Source organism: Suncus etruscus, chromosome 1 (assembly GCF_024139225.1).
Source record: "Suncus etruscus isolate mSunEtr1 chromosome 1, mSunEtr1.pri.cur, whole genome shotgun sequence".
In the NCBI taxonomy this organism is placed as follows: domain Eukaryota; kingdom Metazoa; phylum Chordata; class Mammalia; order Eulipotyphla; family Soricidae; genus Suncus; species Suncus etruscus.
In genome coordinates this window covers 89,637,164-89,648,947 of record NC_064848.1, presented here as the reverse complement: position 1 = coordinate 89,648,947, position 11,784 = coordinate 89,637,164, and the positions used below count along the sequence as shown (strand labels likewise).

Sequence of the window (11,784 nt, the reverse complement as noted above, 5' to 3'; positions counted from 1 at the left end):
GTTACTTTGGCTAAGAATTTCCATGAAAAGCAGTACTTGTTTCAAATCTTAAAAGTTGTAATTCATGTGAAAAAGTGTTTCAACTTTCTCAACCTTTACTGATGAATAACACAACGTCAGAGGAAACAGCTCAGGGCAAACATTTTTAAACTGAGATAGAGTTCTGAAGTTCGAATCCCCCTCTCAGTTTCTGGTGTTTCCAAACTACACAAGTGCTTCTTTAGCTTTATAAACTTCCACCTGCTTTTCCCTTTCATGTAATTCACTTTTGTTCAGTTATTTTTCACCACCCCTGGAGTGTTTTCAAATATATTTCAAACCCCCAAGCAACCCCCAATTCAACTGATTGACTTCAGAGACCTCTAATGCTAGCCAGGCATTTTGCTACAACCCCATTTAGGCTCAGCAGGAAGAGCAGATTTAAAAGGCAGATTACGTTTTTAGTTTTTTTAAACTGCTTTATTAGAGAGGCTAAAAGCCACAGTGGTGGTAAGCTGAATTCTTTTGAAATACAAGCAACTTCAAGACATCTAGGGGGCAGTCCTTGCCTGTGGAGCTCCTCCCTTTGGGTTTTCACTGATGGCAGAGACCAGCTGGCTCCAAGCATTTTTCTTAAGGGTTCTTGTGGCACCAACAATAGAATCCATAAAAACTCCAAAAGAGGTTTCATTTAAGAGTCCGAGACCTTTGAAAAACAGCTCTCCATGTTCTCCACCCCTGGATTTCTGCAGGCCATTTTGTGTGAAAGGGCTAGTTACATGCTGGCTTCTATTAATTGTAGGGGTTGGCCAAGGGATAGTAGGTAGAGAACAATGATGAAGATATGAAAAGCTGCTTAGAGAGGAAATACTACCTGTAGGCCTACCTGGTTTCTATGTCATGCAGCATAGAGTCTATATGGATGGATAAATTAGATAGGTAAGTAGGAGTAGTGAAATGGAGGATATATATGTAGTTACAGCTTCATGCTTTCCCTTCTAAGTAGGAATGCTTAAATTATACCGAGAACTACAAAAAAAATGGATTTAATAAGCTTGCTAGAAAGTTCATGAAATTTCATATTGAAAGTTTTTTTTAGACATTTGAAATAAGATGAACTTTATGAGTTTTGGGAATATTGCTAAAGTGCACTAGAAGAATCAGGTTTGATTCTTTTTATAAGCAAAATGCAAACTTAAGCAAAAGAGCTTACTAATTAGAGAAGGTAAGTAGATGGCATTTCTGTGGCTACCCACTTTATCTGTAACCCAAAACTCACCAGCAAATCATCATAATTTTTATGTCACAACTCTAGTCAGCCTTAAGAATCTTTTTCTACAGCAGACTCCCAAAATACTTGATTTGAGGGGAAAGTTAAAAAAAAAAAAAAAACGGTATGTGAATTTCAGAACACAGCAAACATCCCCAGAACTGAGACCAACAAGTAATAGTACCTGGTAGGATGGGAGCTGGTAGGATGGTTGCTAGCATGATGGGAGATGCAGGATGCCAAGTATTTGCACCAAGTGAACATGGCTGTAGGGGCATAAACTTCAATATAACCCCATAGAAAGCTGGGAGACATATGACCAGATTACTCAGAAGGAAATAAAAATTCAATTTAACTTAAAATCTGTTGATATTTCAATTTTGAATTCAAAAAAGAGGAAAGGGGATTCAAAAAGGGGAAGCAATTAATGCCACATGAGTCAAACCAATTACTTATGCATAAAAAGTAAATTAAAAATACACTTTCAAGTCAATGTAGTCGCTAGGTTTAGAAGAATTGAAGAAAGATTCCCAAATTGTCCTTATCTATCTTGACAAAACTGCCTTGCTACCATTTGCAGCTTAAAAACAAAAGAATGCCATCTTACTGGAGTTTGAAGAGGGCATGCGACAAATTGCAGAAAATTATAGCCAAAAATTTGTGGCTGCAGATTTCCCTGGAGTTACACCCGAAGAGGTCCTAAAAACACAGGCAAACTTTGAAGATCAAAGTTTCCACAACTACAGAGGGGACATTTCAACTGACTGACTTGGTTTTGTCTAGCTCCTCCCCTACCTCAGCCCCTTTTTGTCAATCACAAAACAGTATCAGGGCTCACACAGACATTGTCAGAGGCTAATGACAAAGTCAGAAAATGTCTGCCCCAGCTTATTTTAGTATTTTGACATTTGCAAGTCTGGGTGTCCCTTTAGGTTGTTTACATACAATTTCCTCTGGGTGGAACTTTGTTTTTCCTTTCCTTTTTTTAGGCTGTTGTTTTTTCTTAAAATAGGAGGTCATTTCAGGCAGAAATGTGTTTTCGCCCCCTTGTTTCCTCTTTGGTTGGGACTGGGGCCCTTTTGGAAAGAAGGAAATTTCCACTTTATTTACAAGGAGGGGCTGGTGGGTTTTTTTCTGGGTTTTTTTTTTTTTTTTGGATATCCCATGAACTTGCTTGGTAGGGAGTTTGGATTTTCTAAGATTATCTAAAAAGTGTAGAAAACTCGTTAAAGAGACATTTTTAAAGATTCTTTTAAAAAGTTAATGCGTTAAGTTGCTCTTAGTCCTTTTCTCTAACTAGTTCATGTTTTTCCAATTCATCTTAGCTTCCTATATGTCAGCCCCTGCATTTCTGTTCTCCACCTTGTCTTCCCAAGATCTTTCAGTTTTACTTGTCAATCTGGATTATTTGACCAACATTCTGGACCAATTTCAGTATGAGTCATAGTTTGATCTTTTGGGTTGGAAAAGTAAATTTCCCCTTCTTTCTTAAAAATGCAGCCTGGACCCATTAGTTTTACTGGAAAAGACAGACTTGCTCATGCATACCTTTCTCCACCCCAACCTCCTATCTTTGCAGGCCACAACTGTCAAACAATCCATCCCCCATTTCAAATAATGTCAATATGCTCTTATGTGGGTGTGGACAGTTTGGTGAATTTAACCTAAACATCTAGAAAAATACATTCTAAGAGAGGATGTTCGCTAGAAAAGAAAATTCAAAGCATTTCCAAAGTCAAACAAAATTTAAATTATGCTCGATAAATTTAGTAATGACTTTTTTATATCTACTACACAAAAAAATAATAATTTAATAGCTTGTTTGGATTGGAGAAAGATAATATAGTAATAGGGCACGTGCCCTATAGGCAATCTCTAGCATTCTATGTGGTCTCCCAGAGCAATGTTCGCATGATCCATAAGTTCAGAGCTACGAGATTTACCAGATGTGGTTACAAAACCAAAAAAATAATTAACTTATTCAAGATCATTCCTAATATGATATGTATTTGAAGGACTGACAGAGACTAGTCAAAAATTTACTTCAGTGAAAGTAAACCATCAGTACTTTATTTGGATTTTTCGATACTACCCAACACCATTAATATTACTGCTTAGTCTAATCCGGAGAACAAAGGTAAAATAAGTGTGAGGTCCAACAAAGGCTTGAAGATAGAAATTATGTTAGCAAAGAAGGTTAGGTTGATGGTCAGAATCATGTATTTTGAAAATAGGCAGATTTGGAATAGGTTCTCAGCCACTTTAATATTAGCTGAGTAGCACTGAGCATGTTACTCACCATGTCTATTTTTCAATTTTCTCATCTGTAAAAAAAGGATAATGATAGTATCTGCTTCATAGAGTTGTTGTGTATTAATATGTTAAAGACAAAGTAAGTCATCATCACCAACCAAGCAATAATTCTAACCTTAAAGAGTATATTAAGACTTAGAAACTGTCTTTGCCTGGATATATCTATGAACTAGGTATTAATGTTATTATCTTTTTATACAGTGAAGAAATTAGGGGCTCAGAGAAGTTAAAAATGTATCCAGCATCACAAATCTCTTTAGTAACAAACATTTTAACTCAAATGAACTGGTAATTGCCTGAGTCCTTAACCATTAGGTAGCTTTTATTATTAACATCATTTGAATATATAATGGGTGTTTACTAGTCCACTGATGTCCTAAGATTATGTCATATTTAACATATTTTGTCTCTCACTACAAACGCAGTATTATACATGGAGCAGAGATGTTCAAAATGACAATTATCTCTCCATAAAGTAATCACACTCACACTTTAGTTACTCTCACTTGTTGCAGGCCAGGTGAGTCGGGCAGCACTGAGGAGAGCTTCAGGGTTATTCGATAGGAGGATGGGAGCAAGGAGTCGGTGAAGAGTGGGTACTCAGAAACCGAACACATTCAAGAGTAGTTGGAACTGAGTTCGCTTTATTGCAAGTTCTGCTTCATACTTAAGCAAAAAATTATCAATAGTAGGAAGTTGGACAGATCAAGTGTAACATGTTTTTTGCTATAGAATAAACATAACATGTCAGCATAATCATTAGACAATTATCTAAACATTATAAGTATATTATAAATTTTTTGTAATCAGTTTCATTTACCATAAACAGATATCAGAAAAGTACTTATTGTTTCCTTTTGGATATGATTCTTGGTAGTCAACAGAAATCAGAAATATACTAATTCTTTCCTCTTGGATATGATTCTTGCTAGTCAACTATTAATCAACAAAGTACAAACCTATTTTCCATTTAACATTATACCAAAGGGCTATTGTGAAAAAAAGGGCAGATTTAATTAAAAGACCAAACATACCCGTAGCCTACACAATACTTAATAACTGACTAAAAATATTATTACTGATTCTACCATCTTGGGAAAATATTATTGTAGATTATTCTATATGTTTAGAGTAAGATATGTTCCAGCAATTTTTGTTTTAATGCATGGGGCAAAAACACAGTTTGTTTTTATATAACACACATATATATTTATGTACTCAGCATTGTTAATTCTCATCATATATTAATGTTTAGTAACTTCATGATTGTTATCCTGCCAAGTTCTAACCTAAGGCACAACTGGCCTTTTCACAGTAGTGTCTACTAGGACCACATTCCCTTTTTCAGGGAAGAGGCTGAGCCCTCACAGTAGTCTTGTTGAAATCCAGGCAATCATTGCCTGTAGGCCTGGGGCTATGGCACTCACTGAGTAAATAATGTATGTTTTTTAGGATTGAGGTCCACACTCTGCTTTGCTCAGGTCTTACTTCTGACTCTGCATTAAGGGATACTGCCTTATGGGACTCTGGTGGCCATAGGGGCACAAAGAACTGAGCTCAGATCAGCAGAGTGTAAGGTTGCTAGCTGCAGCTCTCTCCATCTCTCCAGTAAACTCTCCATCTCTTCAGCCCTACTCTCTACCTCCTTCCTCCTCCTCCTTCTCTCTCCTCCCCTTCCTCCTCCTCCTCCTCCTCCTCCTTCTTCTTCTTCTTCTTCTTCTTCCTTTTTCATTCTTCACGTTTTTTTTTAGAGTGACCCAGCTTCACTTTTCTGCTCTAATTTTTATAGAGACCATGATGGTGGTATGTGGCAAGGAGAGTGGAAGCATTCTTCAGGCAACAGGGCTGGATCTCAGAGCTCTAAGCATGCTCAGGTGCTCTACCTCCTACACTATCTGCCTGACTTGTAACATGCATTTCTAAAGTAGTCTCTAAAATATAAAAAGATAAAGAGTTTTTTTAATTCAATTTTGTATTTAATTCAACTTAGATTTAGTTATTTCAACTATCTTAATTTTTTTTCTAGCATTCCAGTTAACTGAGATTTCCTCTAAAAGAAAAGAAATGCATGCGTTTGGAATTACAAAATACAGTGTCAATTCTGAAAGTAAGCATTGATCTAATTTATTTTGTTTTTAGAAAAATATATTTTAGAGTAAATCTTTGGGAAAGTTCAAGTAACTATTTCTGAGAAATGAAACTGAATTGGAAGAAGTACGATGTTATGACATCAGAAATATAAGTATGGGGCTGGAGAGATAGCATGGAAATAAAGTGTTTGCCTTGCATGCAGAAGGACAGTGGTTCAAATCCCAGCATCCCATATGGTCCCCTAAGCCTGCCAGAAACTATTTCTGAGCATAGAATCAGGAGGACCCCTGAGCGCTGCTGGGTGTGACCCAAAAACCAAAAAAAGAAAGAAAGAAATATAGAAATACAAGTATGAAATAGGGCTAGAAGTTTGTCTATATATTCTAATAATTAACATTATACATATATTGGTATATTTATAATAATTGACTTGGGGGCCAGAGCAATAGCACAGCAGTAAAGCCATGTACATGGCCAACACAGGACGGGCCCATATTGTCTCCCAAGCCTGCCAGGAGAGACATCTGAGCACAGAGCCAGGAGTAACTCCTGAGCATTGCTGGTTATGACTCAAAACCAAAAAAAAAAAAAAAAAATTATAGGGACTGGGGAAGTGGTGCTAGAGTTAAGGTGTCTGCCTTGCAAGCGCTAGCCAAGGAAGGACCATGGTTTTATTCCCCGGCGTCCCATATGGTTCCCCCCAAGCCAGGGGCAATTTCTGAGTGCTTACCCAGGAGTAACCCCTGAGCATCAAACAGGTGTGGCCCCCAAAAAACAAAAACAAAAAAAACAAAACAAATTATAATAATAGACTATCCGTAAATATACCTTATATTTGTTTATAGAATACCAAAACAACCATATTATATTTGTACATAAAAATGCATAGCTATTGGTAGATGAAGTTGGCAATAGAAATAATATCAATTCATTTTTTGTAGAGGAAACTGAGTTTCAGAGATCTGAGAATTTCCTGCCTGACATAGAAGCCAACATTTATCATCCTCTATTTAGAATGGTAGATAAATCACAATACCTACTGGTATTTTTCTGATCTTAGTTTGACAATTTACATATGATAAGAGTTGGTAACCAGGAATGATTTCTGTGGGAAAAATGTTCAGAACAAGACATAGTAATATAAATGGCTAAATTTCTCATAAACTACCTGAGAAGGCCTAAGACAGAGCTGAAGTGGGTAGAGAAGGTCATTGGCAGGATAGGGAATAGTTAGAAAAAAACAGATATCAACTAGCAACTTGTTTGTAATCATGATGCTTAAATAAAGATTTTTTTTGGGGGGGGCAACACCCATTTGACGCTCAGGGGTTACTCCTGGCTATGCGCTCAGAAATCACTCCTGGCTTGGGGGGACCATATGGGACGCCGGGGGATTGAACCAGGGTCCGTCCTACACTAGCACTTGCAGGCAGACACCTTACCTCTAGTGCCACCTTCCCGGTCCCAAAGATTTTTTTTTTTAAAAGAAAAAGCAAATATCCATTTTTCCACATCTTACTATATTCACAGCACATTTCATTTTACGTGATAACTACTGTCTCTGAACTCAAACTGTAGCATTTGAGTCTTAGTGCCACTATTTAAAAGGTGCTGCTTTTTTGTTTTCACCTCTTTGCTGTAGAATGGGATTCATAACACTAATGATTTTCTAGGGTTAATGTGAAAATTAAACAAGAGAACTTATGTGAAAGCCTAACATCATGACTGATTCAAGATAAATATTTAATGAAGTACCAATTATCATTCTGGCTATTTTATGCAGAGAAACAAATGGCAGAGACAAAATTAGAACCAAAAATAATTTCCCTTATTCCAATAATTTCAAAAATAATTTCCCTTATTCCAAGCTAGTTTGTAGCTAATTCTACGAAAAATGCTATTCATAGGGAGCTGGAGAGATAGTATGGAGGTAAGGCATTTGCCTTGCATGCAGAAGGATGATTTTTTTTTTTTCTTCGAATTCCGGCATCCCATTTGGTCCCCCAAGCCTGCCAGGAGTAAACCCCTGAGAGCTGCTGGGTGTGACACCCCCAAAACAAAACAAAACAAAACAAAACAAAACAAAAAAAACTATTAATAAACAATCTGCAGTAGCAGCAGACAGCAACTTTGAAGTTCCTTTCTTCGATGGACAACTAAAATCCAAGGGCCCTTATAAGCCCACTAATGTCTTCATTTGCATCTCTGAACAGAAAAAGTATAGAGTGAGGTTGACATTGCAAATTTAGCATGTTGCTCAACAACTAACTATTCACAAACTGACCCTGAAATTGCAGGATTATCCATCTTCTCTCCCTTCTTACTTTAGCCTTCGATGCTGACGTTGAAGGAGTAGTTAATAGATAACTTTGTATATCTTCTGTGTAGGTTATTCTTAACCTTGCTTTTATATCCTTTAAACCTGCTTCATCCTTTCTCTTAGCATGGTGACAATAGTAGTTGGACATAGATGCTGAACATAGGGATACAGAGATGGAGGGTTTTGGATGGTCCAACGGTCATTTTCACATTTCTATGTGGTTCAAGAGTGACCAATTTATTTTGCTTAAACTTTTTTTTCATTTATATTTTGGGAAATTTGGGGTACATATCTAGCTGTGCTCAGGTTTACACCTGGCTCTATACTCAGGAATCACTCCTGGTAGTACTCAGGGCCCGGGCCTTGAGCAAGACAAATTGCCTAATCCTTTATTCTAATTATCTGGCTTTCATATATCAATTTCTCTTTTCTCTTAAATAATTTTTAATTGAATCACCATAAAATAATTACAAAATTGTTCATGACTGAATTTCAGTAATACAATAACCATCACATCTCTTCACCAGTGCACATTTCCTGTCACCAATGTCCCTAGTTTGCTTCTTATCCTCCCACCATGTCCTCCCTCCTGTCTACTTCTATGACAGATATTTCCCCTCCCTCTTCTTTTTCTCCTCTTTCCCAACTATTTTGCTCTCACTCTTCCCTATTTTCCTCCTAAACACATTTGAAATATGGTACTGAAGAGGTATCATAAATATCACTTTATCTCCTTTCAGCACCCAATTCTTGTCCAGAGTGACCATTTCCAACTGTCATCATCATAGTGGTAATTTCTCTGCCATAATTACACTCTCTAGCTCTTTTTTTATTAATAATTTTTATTTTAACCAAAGTGGATTACAAATTATTCACAGTAATATTTTAGGTACATAGTGACATTGAATCAGGGGCATTCCCCCCCACCAATGTTGTCCTCCCTCTACCACTGTTTCCAGCATGCATCTCATATTACCCTTCCTTTGCCCCCTGGGCTGCTAGTATAAGTTGTCCTTTCTGTGTCTAGCTTGTTGTAGACTGGGTATTGATTCTATTGTAGTTGGCTTTGAATTTGGTGTTTAAGTCTGACACTCTCTAACTCTTTGTGGAAAGTTTCTTATTATGAGCCATTCCTCCTGGCCCTCATCTCTATTGTCTTTGGGTATTATTATCGCACTATTTTTATATATCATAAATGAATTTTATTATTCTATATCTATCCCTCTCCCCAGCATTTTTCCATGCATCTTTTGGTCATCCATATTTCTTCTTTGTGAAAATGTTTGTTCATTTCTTCTCCCCATTTTTTTGATGGAGTCAGTTGTTTCTTTTTCTTATTAAAATATACTAGTACTTTACATATGTTAGATATTAACACCTTATCAGATAGATATTGGATGAATAGTTTCTCCCATTTGGGGGGGCAGTCTCTGTATCCTGATTCTCGTGTCCTTTGAGATATAGAAACTTTTTACTAGTCCCATTTGTTTATCTTTGCCTCCACTTGTTTGTTCAATGGTATTGCTTTCTTTTTTTTTCAGGGGAGAGCGCTCACGCAGTCCCCCACTACCATAAATTACACAGTCAAGTTTCCCACATTTGGGGAAATCGCATGGGTCAGCATGCCCAGAGTGCAATGGGCAAGCCTCACCCTAGGAGTCCCACCTTCCTGATCATGGAATCGCCCCTGCCAGGTAAGTTTAAATGGTATTTCATACTTAAAGATACCTTTAACTTCAGTTTCATGAAGAGTTCTGACTGTTTACCTCGATATATCTTATAGTTTTAGGTTGGATATCAGGGTCTTTATTTCATTTTTATTTGACTTGGTGCCATGAATATGTAGACTAATTTCTTAACCACAATCTCATACTTCCTGTTTACTTGCTTTGTCCATCCATTTAAAATGCACTTTCCCTAGATACCAAATTAAAATGTTTCCCTTCCTTTCTCCATTTAGAGCCCTATTTAAACATCACTTAGAATGAATAAACTGTCCTTTCTGTCTTATTTAAAACAGCACCTATTCTAACTATGCCTTTAATCTGACTCTTTTTTATGGTACTCATATTAACCTGATATGCTTTCAAATATTAATTTGACTATTCATGCAATATCCCTGGTAATATTAATAGAACATAGTTAACCACCATGTTATTTTATGCCACATTCTGAATATTTACACTGTGCCCAGTCACTAAGATGTTGTCTTCTCCACCAAGTCACTATAACAGCAGTCTAATAATCTAACCTGCCCTAATGCAATGTTTTAGCTATAGCTCATAAAATAAAATGATAAATTTCAGAAAGCCATTTTAAGAAAGTTTTAATGCTTACCCCCCTAGCTTTATAAAATCAAAGCTGTCATTTTCTAGAAAGTAACATTCCCCAGAGGATTGCAGAGAGAGTACATTTTTCACTCAAAGTACACTTCTTCTAGGCATATCTATTCCCAAGAGTAAATTGAGGAAGTAGGCTTCTTGAAATTGATAAGAATCTTGGGAGACTGAAAAGCAAAACAGGCCCTCAGCCTCATTCAGTAGAAACTGCTGGACTGTGTCTCCCAAGTGTGAGCATTAATCAAACCCATTAAGTTATAATTCTTTACTAGCTAAGCAAACATAACCCAAACAGTAGCATACACTTTCTCCCTCGGCTACTTAACCCTAAATATGAAGAACAGCTTCTAAAAACTCTCAGTCTTCCTGAGATTAGCAAGTCTGCAAAATGTCCATTGGATTTGTCCAGAGAGAAAATGTGCCAAATTCGATGAAGTGAGAGAACACTGTTTGATTCTGACCACTCACACTCAAAGCTATTTCCATTGCTCGGATAAAGCAATGCAGAGCTTCATGGGATGACATGACTAAAATAAAACAAATCATTTGCAATGTGATTCCTGCTTAGCAGTGTTTCTAAGCCATCCCAGGGTGGATATTTGCTAGCTAATATAGAACAGACCTTATGCCTCTTAAATAGCAAATCCTTTTTATATGACAAATGACATTGTGTGGGTTTGTTGATGAATGGTGACTACAGGCAAATGGCATGATATAATGGGAACATCAATGGTTACAGCTGAGGAAGACTACACTGTACTTCATCAGAAAAGCTTAACTTGAATCAGATGTGATGGACCAAAGGGATAAATAGCTACTGGGTGCTGTCAAATCACTCAGAGCAAGGGCATAAAAACTGTTCTAAGGTGACTTAACTTAAAGGGTAGCAAATAGGACATAATTTATCAAGTGTCTGCATACACAACCCTTATGGACTAGAGTTAAAGAGCTAAAGTTGCACAAAGATACATTCCTGCCATTAAGAACAGATTACTTAAAAGGCAGTCACCTGAAATGTTACCCTCATTTTTTTTTTCTCATTACGAATTCAGTAGACTGAGCATGTTCCTATTAACCCCATTTTACACGATTAGAAAGTTAAGACTCATAACCAGTAGGTTCTATATTTAAGTCTTTTAAAGACAGGCCCATCTGCTGTGCCATCACTCCGGCCCCTATATTAAACATTTCTTGAGCCCATCTCAAAGGTAAATTACTCAAAAGTAATTTTCAATACAGTTAAAAATGTTATTGATAATATATCCAAGCCAGAATCATCATGGATGAAAAAAAATTGCCCTTTCAAAATTTTAGCAAGAGGTGCATTTGATTTTTCAAAGTCATGAAATATTCCAGTGAAAAAAGATTTTTACATTTTACCTTCATTCCTTAACCAGTAGAATTATTGACAAAATTGAACAAAATTAGGGAGGTCCTGAAAAAACAATACCTCAGCGGGGAAAGAAGGGGAG

The 11,784-nt window shown here is 36.8% G+C and overlaps 1 non-coding gene across 1 annotated transcript; it reads right to left on the bottom strand.

The window, feature by feature from the left end:
• Positions 1-9,511: 9,511 nt before the first annotated feature.
• LOC126028102 (U1 spliceosomal RNA) lies at positions 9,512-9,675 on the bottom strand. Its single transcript, XR_007502385.1, has one exon. It is a non-coding gene; the product is annotated as a U1 spliceosomal RNA (small nuclear RNA).
• Positions 9,676-11,784: the final 2,109 nt, after the last annotated feature.